This window comes from Mercenaria mercenaria, chromosome 8 (genome assembly GCF_021730395.1).
Source record: "Mercenaria mercenaria strain notata chromosome 8, MADL_Memer_1, whole genome shotgun sequence".
NCBI lineage: Eukaryota > Metazoa > Mollusca > Bivalvia > Venerida > Veneridae > Mercenaria > Mercenaria mercenaria.
The window spans coordinates 36,946,231-36,960,697 of NC_069368.1; the positions used below are offsets into that span (position 1 = coordinate 36,946,231).

The 14,467-nt window shown below is 35.6% G+C and overlaps 1 long non-coding RNA gene across 1 annotated transcript; it reads left to right on the forward strand.

The window, feature by feature from the left end:
• The first annotated feature begins 1,684 nt into the window (after positions 1 to 1,684).
• On the forward strand, positions 1,685 to 5,589 carry LOC123551760 (uncharacterized). The gene is made up of 2 exons (XR_008372232.1): positions 1,685 to 1,849; positions 3,442 to 5,589. It is a non-coding gene; the product is annotated as an uncharacterized LOC123551760 (long non-coding RNA).
• Positions 5,590 to 14,467: the final 8,878 nt, after the last annotated feature.

Genomic DNA, 14,467 nt, shown 5'->3' on the forward strand with positions numbered 1-14,467 from the left:
ATCCCATGACCAGCATTCCAGACAAATTACAGCACCGTTTCCGAAGTTAAAGGTACTGATATATAGAGAAAACAGTGGAGCAGGTTGATAGCCATGTGTAATGGTCTAGAAATCCTTCAAAAAGATAAAAAGTAAGAAAAACTCACATTTTCAGTTTTGGCCGCCATTTTGTTTCGGGGGTAAAGAGTAGATCGAATACCCCCCTTGATGCCTTAATTTGATAATCAGTTTGATTTGATTTTGCCTGCTTCATATATTCGTCTCGCTTTCGGACATGCTGTAATCTGATATACTACTTCATCATACTGACTAGTGGTTCCGTACATCTTGCCTTCTTGGACCGTCAGTGTTGTATACTTATTGACGAAGATAACATCTAGCTATCGGACATGCTGTAATCTGACATACTACTTCATCATACTCAACTAGTGGTTACTTACATCGTGCCTTCTTGGAGCGTCAATGGTGTATACTTCTTGGTGAAAACAACTTAAGCGGTTCCTTAACTATGTGATTGCAAGGAGCTGGGTTATGAAATAATTTCAGTGCATTCTTAAATTCTTGTTCAGGTGGAGATAACCCCTTTTACGGAAACACACGAACTGTACCGAGAGTGTTAAGACTACACGTCCGGTAACCGCACTAAACACCATATATTCCTATTTGAATCCAAGTAAAATTAGTATATTTTTCGAGACTCTACCTTTAATCGGATATATAAATAGCGCGCTATAAATAGCCTACAGAACAGAATTATGTCATCACCTGAGTACTAGTTAGTCGAAATAATTACACGTTCATACATGTATTGTTTTATATTTGTGACGCTGACGGGCAATCTAAATGGGGGTATCGCCCATATGAAAAATGTCACAATATATCCTAGGATCGCGTCAAATTAGTTGGACTACTGTTGCTTATTCAAAGGAGACATGATATTAAACATTTTGAGAAATGTGAGTACACTTTTAGCTATTATAATTCAGTTAATTTCAAATGTAAACACCCAACCTATTGTCATGATATGGGGCTGATTAAACACAAATATTCATTACATTTTCTGGAGAGTTTACGTAGGGGAGGTTTGGGGTAGCGGAGTGGCAAGCCCGATCCAGTGCTAGATAACCCGTGTCTTACCTCCTTCCCTCTCCCATCTCCTTCCTCCACTTGGTTGCAGAGTTTCAGACGAAATTCCGAAAAAGATTTGTGCAAAGTATTTAAGTGTATGTTCGTTTGCAACGCCATTTTTCAGAGTAACAGCGGACAGTTAACCTAACCAGTTCCTGGATTCTGTACCAGTACAAACCTGTTCTCCACAAGTAACTGCCAACTTCCCCACATGAATCAGAAATGGGGGACGAATGATATCAGACACGCCATTTATCAAATCGTCACGGAGAACATACGCCCCGCCTGGGGATCGAACTCAGAAACCCAAAATCAGTAGATTTGTGCTATGATCCCTACTATAAGTATTGAACTAAATGAGTGAGTTTTGGGGAGAAACTGCTTGATTTGAAAGAAACTTTGTGAGGACAAAGGATGTTACTAAAGTGTCTCAGAGAAAATAGTCAGCATTTTCAGATTAGCATTACAAGGACATTTTCACTGTCTTTTTAGTGTTAATAAAAATATATAATATACACAATTACATGTAGAAATTCAGTGTGCACATTTTGATTAACACTTCGCTACTGTATGACATTTTCTTATCTGAAACCTGTATTTTACAGGATTTTATTTTCTTCAGAGCACTGTGGTCAGCATTTGTCTCGCGTAAACTGTGGAGACATTTGGATACTGTACCTGAAAGTTCATCACAAAGTGCTGGTGTTTTGATATCTACAAGGTGTGTATGTTTTATATAAATATGTTAAAGCCTTTAGATAATTCTTAAAAGAACGAACGTTCTAAGCATTTTGCATTTGTTAAGTATGCGTTTGTTAAGTATTGCTTTAATGAATATTTTTAACAGCATTTAGTTTTATTATGGACAAAAAAACTAAAAATGGCCGTACTGAAGGATGAATAACATCCAAATATCATTTTATACCCCCGTTTCGAAACGGGACGTATTATGTGATCACTAAAGTTGTCCGCTTTCTAACTTGAGCAGTTCTTATCCAACGTTACAGTGTATCTTGGTATCATAACTCTGTAAAGTTTGACAGTCAGCTGGATTATCCCAGTGTCTGTTGTATCACGGCCAATGGTTTACTTAAACTAAACTAAATAAAAATCTGACAGACTGAGTGTAAACTGTTACTTAGGTACTTTTTATCCAATGTTCACCAACCTTGCCACAATGTTAATGAGCATAAAATCTCAGACAAATTCGATAACCTAATAATACTCTAAGGCACTCTGGAATAATAGCCCTTTAACAAGAAAATCGCAATATTGGCAGTGTCCCTCGTTTATCATATCCAATCTTAATCAAACTTAGGCATAATGTTTATGGGCATGTTATATTGGCCAAGTTCAGTAACAAACAGAATAGTCCTCGAGGCTCTGGAATCCGTCAACATTTATAAAACTGACAACTAGTCTGCTGAATAGGAATAGTACTCAAAAAGTCAAAAGTAATGTTTTGTGACGGGTGTATATTGTGACAGTTTGGCTCTCATGTTTAACTAGTATTGAGAAAATAAAAATGATTAACCAATGAAACATTTTAATGTTATTGAAAAAAATGTACAGCTTAATTTCTTCTATTTGTATCACATTTCAGTTCTAGCGCCACAAGTTTCTATATATTTTGTTCACTAAAGAGTGTTTTTGTGAAACAAAATCTTCTGAAATATGAACGGCGTCACTGTGGAAGTGTTTTTTTATTGAAATCATTTTCTAACTTTCGAAAAAAAAAATGAAATAAAGCTGGAGGCATGTAACTTTAATCACTATTTCTTGCTTCCGTACCGGTTCTTGCTGTTCTTCGTTTCTTAACATGAACTGTATTAGAAGAGCCCGCATGCATTTTCTAACTTTCGAAAAAATAGAATAAAGCTAGGGGTCTGTATTAAATTTATTCACTGAACAGTGTTTCTGGGTTCTGTACCGGTACTTAATGTTCTCCGCTCCTAACATAACTGAATTAAAGGTAGAGGCTTAATGTGATACGAACACACCGAAGTCACTTATATCAGGTATAAAGGAATCAGTTCGGCAAAACACGTTTCTTTATAATATGAGTTCCGTATTACCATGTCCCATTTATTCTTTTTATTCCTCCAATGAAATGAATCTTCATATACACCATCAGCATGAAGTGGACATTTGCATATTATCGAGACTTCTATGTCCGGTTATTTATTCTGGAGTTATTGCCAATGTGAGGGAGACTTTAAGTTTGTCCTTTTTCAGTATGAAGACATGTTAGTTTTTTAAACTTGGTGTTGTCGCTTTCTGATTAACTCCCCTTCCCGTTATTTTCTTCTTCAGAGCAGACGGCAACAGAATTGGAGGTTACCCAAATCTAAAGATGTTGAGGAGTACAAGAAACAACAAAAAAAAGCTATGAAAAACAAATGAAATAAAAACAACGTGACATTATATTGAATCATGGCCCTGGGTTCCAGACCATTCGACAACAACGAAAAAAAAAAAAAGATTTTTTAGCTCACCAGAGCACAAAGTGTTTAAGGTGGGCTATTGTGAATGACCGGCGTCCGTCCGCGTGCGTCTTGCGTAAACATTTGCCTTGTGAACACTCTAGAGGCCACACTTATGACCCAATCTTTATGAAACTTGGTCAGAATGTTAGTCTTGATGATCTCTAGGTCAAGTTTGAAAGTGGGTTATGTGGAGTCAAAAACTATGTCAGTAGGTTAGATCAAAGAAAATGCTTGTGAACACTCTAGAGACCACATTTTTGACCCAATCTTTATGAAAATTTGTCAGAATGTTAGTCTTGATAATCTCTAGGTCAAGTTTGAAACTGGGTCATGTGGAGGTAAAACCTAGGTCAGTAGGTTAGATCAAATAAAACGCTTGTTAACACTCTAGAGACCACATTTTTAACCCAATCTTTATAACACTTGGTAAGAATGTTAGTCTTGATGATCTCTAGGTCAAGTTTGAAACTGGATCATGTGGGATCAAAAACTAGATCACCAGGTCAGATCAAAGGAAAAGCAACATTTGTGTACCAATGTTTTTGAAACTTGGTCAGAATGCTTGATTATCTTTAGGTCAAGATTGAATCTGGGTCATGTTAGATCAAAAAATAGGTCAGTACGTCAGATCAATGGAAAAGCTTGTGAACACTCGAGAGACCACATTTATGACCCAATCTTTATGAAACTTTGTTAGAATGTTAGTCTTGATGATCTCTAGGTCAGTTTCGAAACTGGGTCATGTTGGATCATAAACTAGGTCACCTGGTCAAATCAAATGAAAAGATTGTGAACACTCTAAAGGCCACAGTTGTGTCCCAATATTTATGAAACATAGAAAGTTTGACTTGATGATTTCTAGGTCAAATTTGAATCTAGGTCATGTGGGGTCAAAAACTATAAACGACAGTGTCTACTTGTAGTAGGGAGCACAATGCCTAACTTTATAGTGCTGCCTCACTGGAATATCACGCCGTATACACGTGGCATGATACCCCACCCAGTCACATTATACTGACACCGGGCTGACCAGTCCTAGCTCTATCCTCTTAATGCTGAACGCCTAGCGAGAAAGCTTCTAGTACTATTATTACGTCTTTGGTATGACACGGCTGGGGATTGAACCCACGACCTCCCGCACTCAAAGCGGACGCTCTACCACTAGGCTACCGAGGCGGTAGGCCACAGTTATAACTTAATCTTTATGAAACTGGGTCGAATGTTTGTCTTAATCATTTCTAGGTCAAGGTCGAATCTGGGTCATGTGTGGTCAAAAACTAGGTCACCCGGTCAAATCAAAGGAAAAGCTTGTGAAATCTCTAGAGGCCACAGTTGTAGCCAAATCTTAATGAAATTTAATCAATATGTTTGTGACGATTTTTAGGTCAAGTTCAACTCTTGGTCATGTGGGGTCAAAAACTAGGTCAGTAGGCCAGATAAACTCTTTTGAGCGATATATAGGGCCATGGCCCTCTTGTTTTTGCTAGATATCTGGAAATTAATGCTATGTTTCTGAAAAATGCTTTGAAACTTAATTCTGACAGACTATCATGAAAACATGTGAGAAATAGTTGTTTTTACTAATTTTTCGATGAAAATCGAAAAGCGTTTGTTACGCTTTACCCGAGATAAAGAAAAGTATTTTTGGAGGTCAGTGCCTTCAATTTTTATAAAAGACAATTCAGCACACATTTCTGTCGGGATCTAACTTCATGTGATGGACTTTTTTATCTCGGACAAAGTATATGATACGCGAAAAAGGTTCTGCAATGTTGCTTAAATGAGCATGCATATCTTTAACAGTCTGCAAATAAAAGATAGATTTTAAGAAGTTATTCATTTATATCATACTGTATAATAATAGATTTATGCTATGTCATTTTCAAAGAGAATTTATATGTGTTTCCTTTTATTTGTTAACTATATGTTTATGTTGGCATAATAAACAATTATGAATATAAAAATATAAAGATGACGTATTTCTTTAACTTTTTGTTTCATCAAATCTAGAATCTGGCAGTATGAAGTAATCGAGAACAAACTTTACCTTCTGAATAGATGAATTACAAGGAAAAGACAATTGAAACCCCAGATTCTTTAATCTTAAATGTCTACTTAAAGTTCCCAGATACATGTACAAAAGTGGAAACATTATCAAGTGAATGAAGCTTTGTGCAATAACGCATTCACGATGTCTTTCAAGTTATTTTGTTTGTAGGTTCCAAAACTGCTCACTAGAGCTACGCAGCCATTGCTAGTTGACATTTTTAATCCCCCACCTCCCCCCACCATGAGTGGTGGCGGGGGTTTGGGGGCTTTGCGGGCTATAGGAATGGTCTCCGTCCGTCAGTCCGTCCGTAACAATCGTGTCCGCTCATTATTACTTAAATCCTTTGAAGGATTTTCATGAAATTTTGGTCAACTGATCACCTCATCAAGACGATGTGCAGAACTCATGTCAGCAATGTCAGCTCAAGATCAAGGTCACAACTCTAAGATCAAGTTTTGAGCCTTCCGTTTTGTGTCCGCTCTGTATCTACTTAACAACTTGAAGGATTTTAATATGACTTGGCTGTAATATTCACCTTATCAATACGATGTGCAGAATTCAAAATTCAACAGTGCCAGCTCAAGGTCAAGGTCACAACTAAAATGTTCAATACCCTGTCCCTTCCTTTTCTGCTAAGCTACTTGAAGGATTTTCTTGCAATTTAGCCAAGTGTTCACCTTACTGAGATAATTCGCAAAACCCATGGGTCAACCATTCATGTTTAAGGTCAAGGTTATTATAAAATATACTTGATATTCAATACTATCAACCTTTTCACTACCCATAGCAGCGGTGGGGGATATATTATAACTGTCTTTCAGACTGCTTCAATGAAAAGCGGGAAGGAGATATCGAATTCCAGTCCGTCAGATAATGTTACCTCAAAAACCATAAATTCGTCTTAAATAGTTTTAGAAACTTCATACATATTAGCTGTTTTGTCTGAACGATTAATTTGCAACAAATATAGGGAATTTAAAGAAAGTACATGTAATGAGGGAAAGCCTAACCACGAGAACCAGAACTCTCTTGAATAATGCGTGAATTTTGTCTTTGTTTCCCGTTTAATACTTTCGACATCTAAAGGGCATTCAAGAAAGTACGTGAGGAAGTACAAAGCGTAAGAACTTATCTCTTATTAGTTTTGAATTATCTCCCTTATTGTACTCTAGTTATTTTTCAACTAATGTGAAAAATACGTTTTAACACTCCGCTGAAGCCATAACATTCTTGAATCATATCCCGTCGCTGTACTTTTACATAATTTTTCATTTGTTGAATAAATAATAACAAGACTCCTGAAACGTATACCTGTAATGTGAACCAAATAACTAAATCTTTGCTCTTTTTAGATGTGACAAACGCCGACAAGCCTTCAATAGTTCATTACCAGATGTTTAATCCTTATGTTCATTTTCCATCATGTTTATCTTGTTTTAGAACTAAAAAGAAACCGAGAAAAAAACTAAAAAAAAAACTAAAAAAAAAAAAAATAATAATGAGTCGTCAGCTCGGTTCGAACTCGCAATCTATAGTTTACAAGGCGGGGTATTGCATCCAATACACCATGATGTAAAAGCTATTTATAGATCGCGAAATACGGAATATAACATGATTAACAATTTAAAGGGCGGCTTTCAATGATGAAAAAAAAAGAGTTGATGGATCTTATAGCTTTTAATTCTACTTTTAGAGAACGGTATAAGACTTATAACATACAAGAATCTTTATTTTATGCAATAAAATAACATGTGTACAGACTTGATGATACACCGAACTTTTCAAACTTGATTAATGGACGCCTCGACTAATCAAACAGGTTTAAAGGTCCGGTTACCGGACACGTAGCCACGATACGCAGTGTCGTATTTTTCCGTGGTTCAGCGGAAGCTCCCGAGCACGAAGCGCCCTCTGGTGCGAGAACGTGACATACTACATTGCATGCTGCGTTATGCTATGTTGTATTCGGCTTAGCGACATGTGAAGTGCAAAGGTAGAAAAAATCGCAAAACGTAAGCGCATTCGCCAAAATTAAAATGTTTCATCCACACAATGCAGGAACCAATTTATTTCTTATCGTTTGCAAATATACAACACAAATGCATGCATAATGCACGATGTAAGTTTACCACCTGCCAATGCATCGAATGCTGCATGTCACACTACAGCATGTCCAAAAACAAGATAAATATTGCAGACTTATGCAGAAGGTCTCATGTAACTATACTAGTATGATATAGAGATATGGGCATATAAGAATGCAAGATGCATTTTCAAATGTCAAAATGTTGATGCCACTGTGTAAAATAATGGCTTACATGAGTACAAAAGCAACATACAATTTTGGCCTTAATATTGTTCCATAGATATTGTCATGCTATGTAGGCTAGTATTAGTACTACAATTACTTTTGCTCGGTATTTGACCAATTAAACATTTACTGTCATATATTGATGCTTTAAATATAAGTGTACACAAGCAAAGTCTTTGTCCACATCACATCCTGCAAATCTAATGTTAATATTTTCATGCTTTCCATACTTTTATTTGTTAACACGGTTTACGTAATTGATTGCACCATTTCTTAAATTTTTGATGAATTAATAGTTATGTTCTGAACCATCAAATACTGAAACATATTAGACATATGTTGTCCGTATTAGACGTATGTTGTCCGTATGTTGTCCGTATTAGACGTATGTTGTCCGTATTAGACGTATGTTGTCCGTATTAGACGTATTTAGTTCGTAGATAATTATATTTAAAGCTAGTGCTAATTCCCTCGGTTATCTCGGCTTGTGACCAAGTTGTGACCAGGTTAAAGTGCATTACTCCAAAGGGCAAACCGCGTTGCGCTTTTATTGGAATTCAGTGCTTACAGCTGAAAACATGACTTCTACCTTCTAAACAGCGCATTCCCGAGCGTACATGCAAAGAAAATAAGGCATGTATACCGATACAGAAGCAGCCGAAAACAGAAAAAAAACACATAGAAAAAACACGCTGCGTTTTCTCCATGAGGGTCTTCTTAACCAAAGACATCGTAAAATTGATTGATTTTTACATAGGGATTAAAAATTACAAATGTTTTGATCCGTTACAGAAAACGAATCATTTTCAAAAATATATTTCAGCTAAAACAGGTTATAAGAAAAGAAAGAAAGATAATGATAAGTTAGAAACATTTTTGAAGAATAAAACTTACCATTCGGCTTCGAGTCATATGAACCCTTATGATATTTGCAATAATATTCTTTTTTAATAAATTTTACAATAAAAGATATATTAGAATCGAAATAATTGATAGCAAAACCATGTTTAAACACTATACATACATTCGTGCGGTTAACTTGTATAAAATGATTTAATTATTACGCCATACGTATAACCACCAAATAGTGTTAAAAGACGGTTTTGCTAAATAAAAGACAATTTAGAATATGAACACTATATACACTCGGCGGTTATACGTCGTACGTAATAATTTCGCTCGGGCAGATGCCTGACTAACATGTACATGTATAACCGCCAGTCGTACGCGTGCATAAATCATGTTATAACACGATTTTGCTATAAATGATTTCTTAAGTATAACAGATAAAAACAGTGTTAGTCTACCAAAATTAAGAATCCCTTTTACTGAAATTTTCTTGCTTTTAGACTTGGCAATGTATATTATTAAAACACAGCTAAAACTCCTATCATCTAACATCAGACGTAAATTGGAAAGATCAATACAACCACTATAATTACACTATATTTGCGTACCTAGTAACAAAAAAAAAAACACCTACAAATTCTGGTACTTTAAATCTATTAGAATATATTTAACATCAGATTCTGTAAAGTGTCAGCTAAGCTTGTATTACAAATGTACATTACTCGATTGAAAATCCCAACAAAATGTGCTACGTATATCAGTTCAAAAATATCGAAGCCAGTTTTGACAGACAACCATACAATACTCTTATCTGTATAAAATACTTTAAATTTATCTTTCTTTATTAAGGCTGTGAAATTTTCAAGATTATTTGAAGAGCATGTAAATAGATTTTCACGCAAATCATCATATAAATGACAGTTCATCAAAACATGAAAGTCATTTTCAACCTGATTTTCAACCCTTTGATGACCATGTAACCTTTTATATCGTCTGGTTTCTATTCTGTTTCGGGAAGTTCCAATTCTAAAATTTGCAAATGCAGCTCTATGAATGCGAGGGAGCATCATTTTACAATAATTCTCAAACAAATATTCATTCTTAACCTTTTTACATATATGCAGTTTGTTCCCCCAATTTGTACTGGGTCCAATGGGATCATTTACTAAATTTTTTAAAGATGTAACATGTCTACTCGTACTAAGCTTTTCGGTCTTGTCAATACATAGAGCCTAGAAAATAGTAATATTTTCACCTATATCAACACATTCCTCCTTATCAAATGACTGCAAAAATTTGTAATTTCAGTTCTTACATCAAGAACCGCTTTTAGTCATACAATACATAAAAATTCTAGTATGCTAGATGTAGGCATATTACAAACTCAAAACCAATATGCAGATAAACAGGTAGTTTGTCGCACTGATGCTGGGTTCAAAGCCATGTCACCTGCTACCCGAGCTGCACCGGCATGCTTACGCGTTTACAGGTAAAGGCACATGGCCCTGTGTATAACAAATTCTATACCTTTTAAATTCTGTGTACCCCAAATGACTGCCCGTATGAAATGACTGGCCACACCATTGAGTCAAACAACGTAATGGACACATTGTACTGCATTTTGCAAGTACTTTATCCGACCTAGAGCTTTATTTTGTAGACTCTGTAACGCCGCTGGTTGTTACTTTACAGTTAAGAAACTCTAGACATTAGACCTAAATACACATAACTATCTACTATTTCTAAATTTGTTTCTCCACATAAAAGAGGGTATTGAGTACGACTTACACTGTTGAATCGAGAGGCATTATATTGCTTTTACATGGATTTATGTACTTTGATCATGTACAAAGAAATTAAACGAAATTGGTGACAGGACAAATCCTTCTCTCAGACCAGATTTTACGTTAAAAAATTCAGACAAACTTGAATTGACTTTGACACACGCTGATGTATGATTATACAGTAAAGATTTTACTGCCATCAATTTCCATATTGCTAAGCTTCTGCCAGGGATGACCTCTATGGATAGTCATAGCTTTTCGTAAAATCCACAAAAGCAGTTAATGTTGAAATTTTCTGTTTAATTCTTTTCTAAATAAGATTGATTTATTCACAGACACATTAGTGCTGGTATCATCCGTTTTATATTGGCAATTTAAAAGACCAGAAAAACTTTTTCCACTTGTCTAAGACTTATTTTTCAACAGTGACAACTGTACTATCTGGATCAATAATCTCCATAGGTATGGACCTTTTCTTTTGAAAACCTAAACCAATCCAACCAATTGATTTTCAAAATGTTTGAGGATCTGGTTCTACACTTTTAAGGACTTCATTCAGAACACTAAATCCGTATATCCCTTATGTCTCCTGGACAGACTTATTAAACGTGATATTAAGAACTACATATTCTCATAGACTTTATCTACATCTGCGTGATTTTGCGTACTTCATACTAGCTGGAATATAGTGTCATGATGTTTACGAACAAAAGTTTGATCTGTCAAAAAGTTACCAGACATTTTCTTAATGTTATATTTTGGAACATCATCATCTTGGTAATCATCTATGCTAGATTCATGCCACATTTATAGACTGATTAATCAATATCCAATGTAAGTATAGAATGATCACGCATTGATACTGGAACTAGATCAAAAGTATTCACCATTTCAGACATTTTTGTTACAATAAAGTCTTCATAAAAAGACATCTCATAATGACTTACAAAACAGTAGTCCACAGTTTTGGTACTCAGACACAATAGCAAGCAAATTGTCATAATACAACTGAACTTCAATCGCCCTTGAAGAAACTTGGGGAAAGTAACTCACGTATGGAAAAAGGCAAAAAAAAACCAAACTGTTCTAACAAAAAAATACTTTAAAAATAATTGTTTGTAACAGTAATATCAAAAGTATCAAACAAATTATTTTTACAAAATGGTGGGAATATATGCTCTGGACAAGGTCTCCAAAAAAAAAAAAAAAAAGAAAGAAATATGGCACATAATTGCCAGGGATACGATTTGTTTCATTGTCGTGAAAATAATAAATTTGTCATTGAATATAATATAAGTTTTTTGTACACTTTCGAACCAGAATCTTTGCAGTCAATGCTAAATGATGCAGAAAATTATTGCAACATATGTGGTTTGAAAATTAATGTAGAACAAGGGCTGTTACTATTAGTGACAAATGCCCCCGAAGCGTGCCCAAGAATGCCATAGTTGTCTGCGCAAAATATGCCAGAACAGTTTAGGTATGAAACATTTCGTGACCTTGACCTTGACCTGAGACATAAGCGAAACACACCTTCTCAATATGGTTAACATTTGTGTCAAATTATGTTCAAATCCCTTGATAAATGGCAGAGTTATGAACCAGACAAGAAAAAGACCATGTTAACCTTTGACTTCTAATTGTGATGTTGACCTTGGAGCTGGGGGTCTGGATCTTGCGCATGACATGTCATATCATTACAGAGAACATTTATGCTAGGTAAATCCCTTCATCGACGGCACACTACGGATCGGACAAGAAACAAACAATGTTAACTTTTAACCTCAAACCGTGACATTGACCTTACAGCTAGGGGTCTGAATCTTGCGCATGACACATCGTCACTTTATGGGGAACATGTATGCCAAGTAATTTCAAAATCTCTTAATGAATGACAGAGATATGAACCGAAGACCTGTTGACATTTGACTTCTAAGTGTGACCTTGACATTGGAGCTAGGGGTCTAGGTCTAGCGCATGACACATCGTCACATCGTCTCATTATGATAAACATTTATGCCAAGTTATTTCAAAATCCCTTCATGGATGGCAGAGTTCTAGACCGGACACGAAACAGACCCTGTTAACCTTTGACCTCTAAGTGTGACCTTGACTTTGGAGCTATGGGCCTGGTCATCTACTTAAGTTATTTTAAAATCCCTTTATGGATGGCAGAGTTACAGCCCTGACAAGAATTTGGACGCACGGACGGACGGTTCGATTTCAATATGCCCACCACCGGGGCATAAAAATATAAAGCAATGATTTTCGAACTAGGTCGTCCCACAACAGCTAATTTTTACAAATAAGGAGTTAAGTTAGAGAACGTAAATTCATTTAAATACTTAGGCGTTAGTTTGTTCAAAAATGGAAACTGGGCTCGAATCCAAAAACTGATTGCTTAGCATAAGGCATTTTCATTGCATAATTTGTTTTCAATATTCCAAGCAATTGAACTTCCAATATCTAAACGAATTCAATTTTTTGACACGATAGTAGGGTCCAAATTTTTATTCAGAAATGTTGGGTCACATAATGGAACTGATATTGAATTGATACACTTAAAATTTCTCTGACGTATGCTAGTCGTAAAGAAATCAACTAATACCTCTGCCCTTTGGAGAATTCGGCCGAGTACCGTTGTACGTATTCCGAAAATAAATATTATTCTGAAATACTGGGATAAACGGATATCCGGGGAAAATTCTTCACTGATTTTCAAAGTATATGCGATGCTGAAAAACGGCGCGGATAATAAAATATCATATACAAACAAAAAACTGGGCCACTTAAAAACATACTAGAAGAACATGGCTTCGGTTATATATGGCAGGCCCAGGATAAAAATAGAAGTACATTTTTATCCATTAAACAATAAATTTTTTGATAGCTATTATCAATCACGGTATGCTGAAGTAAATAATTCGCCACATCTCCAGACGTTTTGCAGTTTTAAGCGTAAGTTCGAACGCGAACAATATCTTGATAGTATAAAAGACAGGAAGTGTTTACTTCCGTGTATCTGCGCATAATCTGTTCGCAGAAACTGGTAGATATGATAACACACTTGAGACTCAAAGACTCGGTAAATCCTGTAAAATGAACCAAATTGAATTCCATTGCCTACTAGTTTGTCCGAAATGTTAATATTTAAGAATTCTTCAAACCATATTTTTATCATCGGCCTACCCTGACAAAATCTGATTTAGTGTTGAATTCTACTTCCAACACGGTTCTTATTAACCTCTCAAAATATACTTACCTTGCAAACAAAGCTAGAATAGCTATTTAAATGACTTTAAGATCGGATTCTTCTTTACATTTCAAGATAATTTATAATAATTGCAGGTCATTACATAAGCATTTTGAACATGTAAAAGCTGATCAAAATGTGTTATCAGCACATATTATTGGTTTAGCAGAAACAAGACTGTGCCAGACAGATCATGTTGATGAATATGCCATTGAGGGTTTTCATCTTCTTAGAAATGACCAACAGACAGGCATGCATGCAAGAAGGCCATCTCATGGTTTAGCCTTATATATTCATGATGATGTAAATGTTTGCAGTAGTCACTCATTCAGTTCTACTCACTTTGAATTTATTGTAGTGTCAGTAAAACACATCCTACAAAGTATGCAGGTTGCAGTTGTTTACAAAGCCCCTCGCTTATCATACCAGCACCTCATTCAAACAATGGAAAATGAGCTTCTTCAACATTTGGACAGAAATAAACCACTACTGATAACTGGTGATTTCAATATTGATGTATTCCAGGATAGTCATACAAATCTGGAGACTTTCATGTTTCAGAGGCTAGGATGTACTCAGTTAGTTGAGGAACAGACAACAGATAAT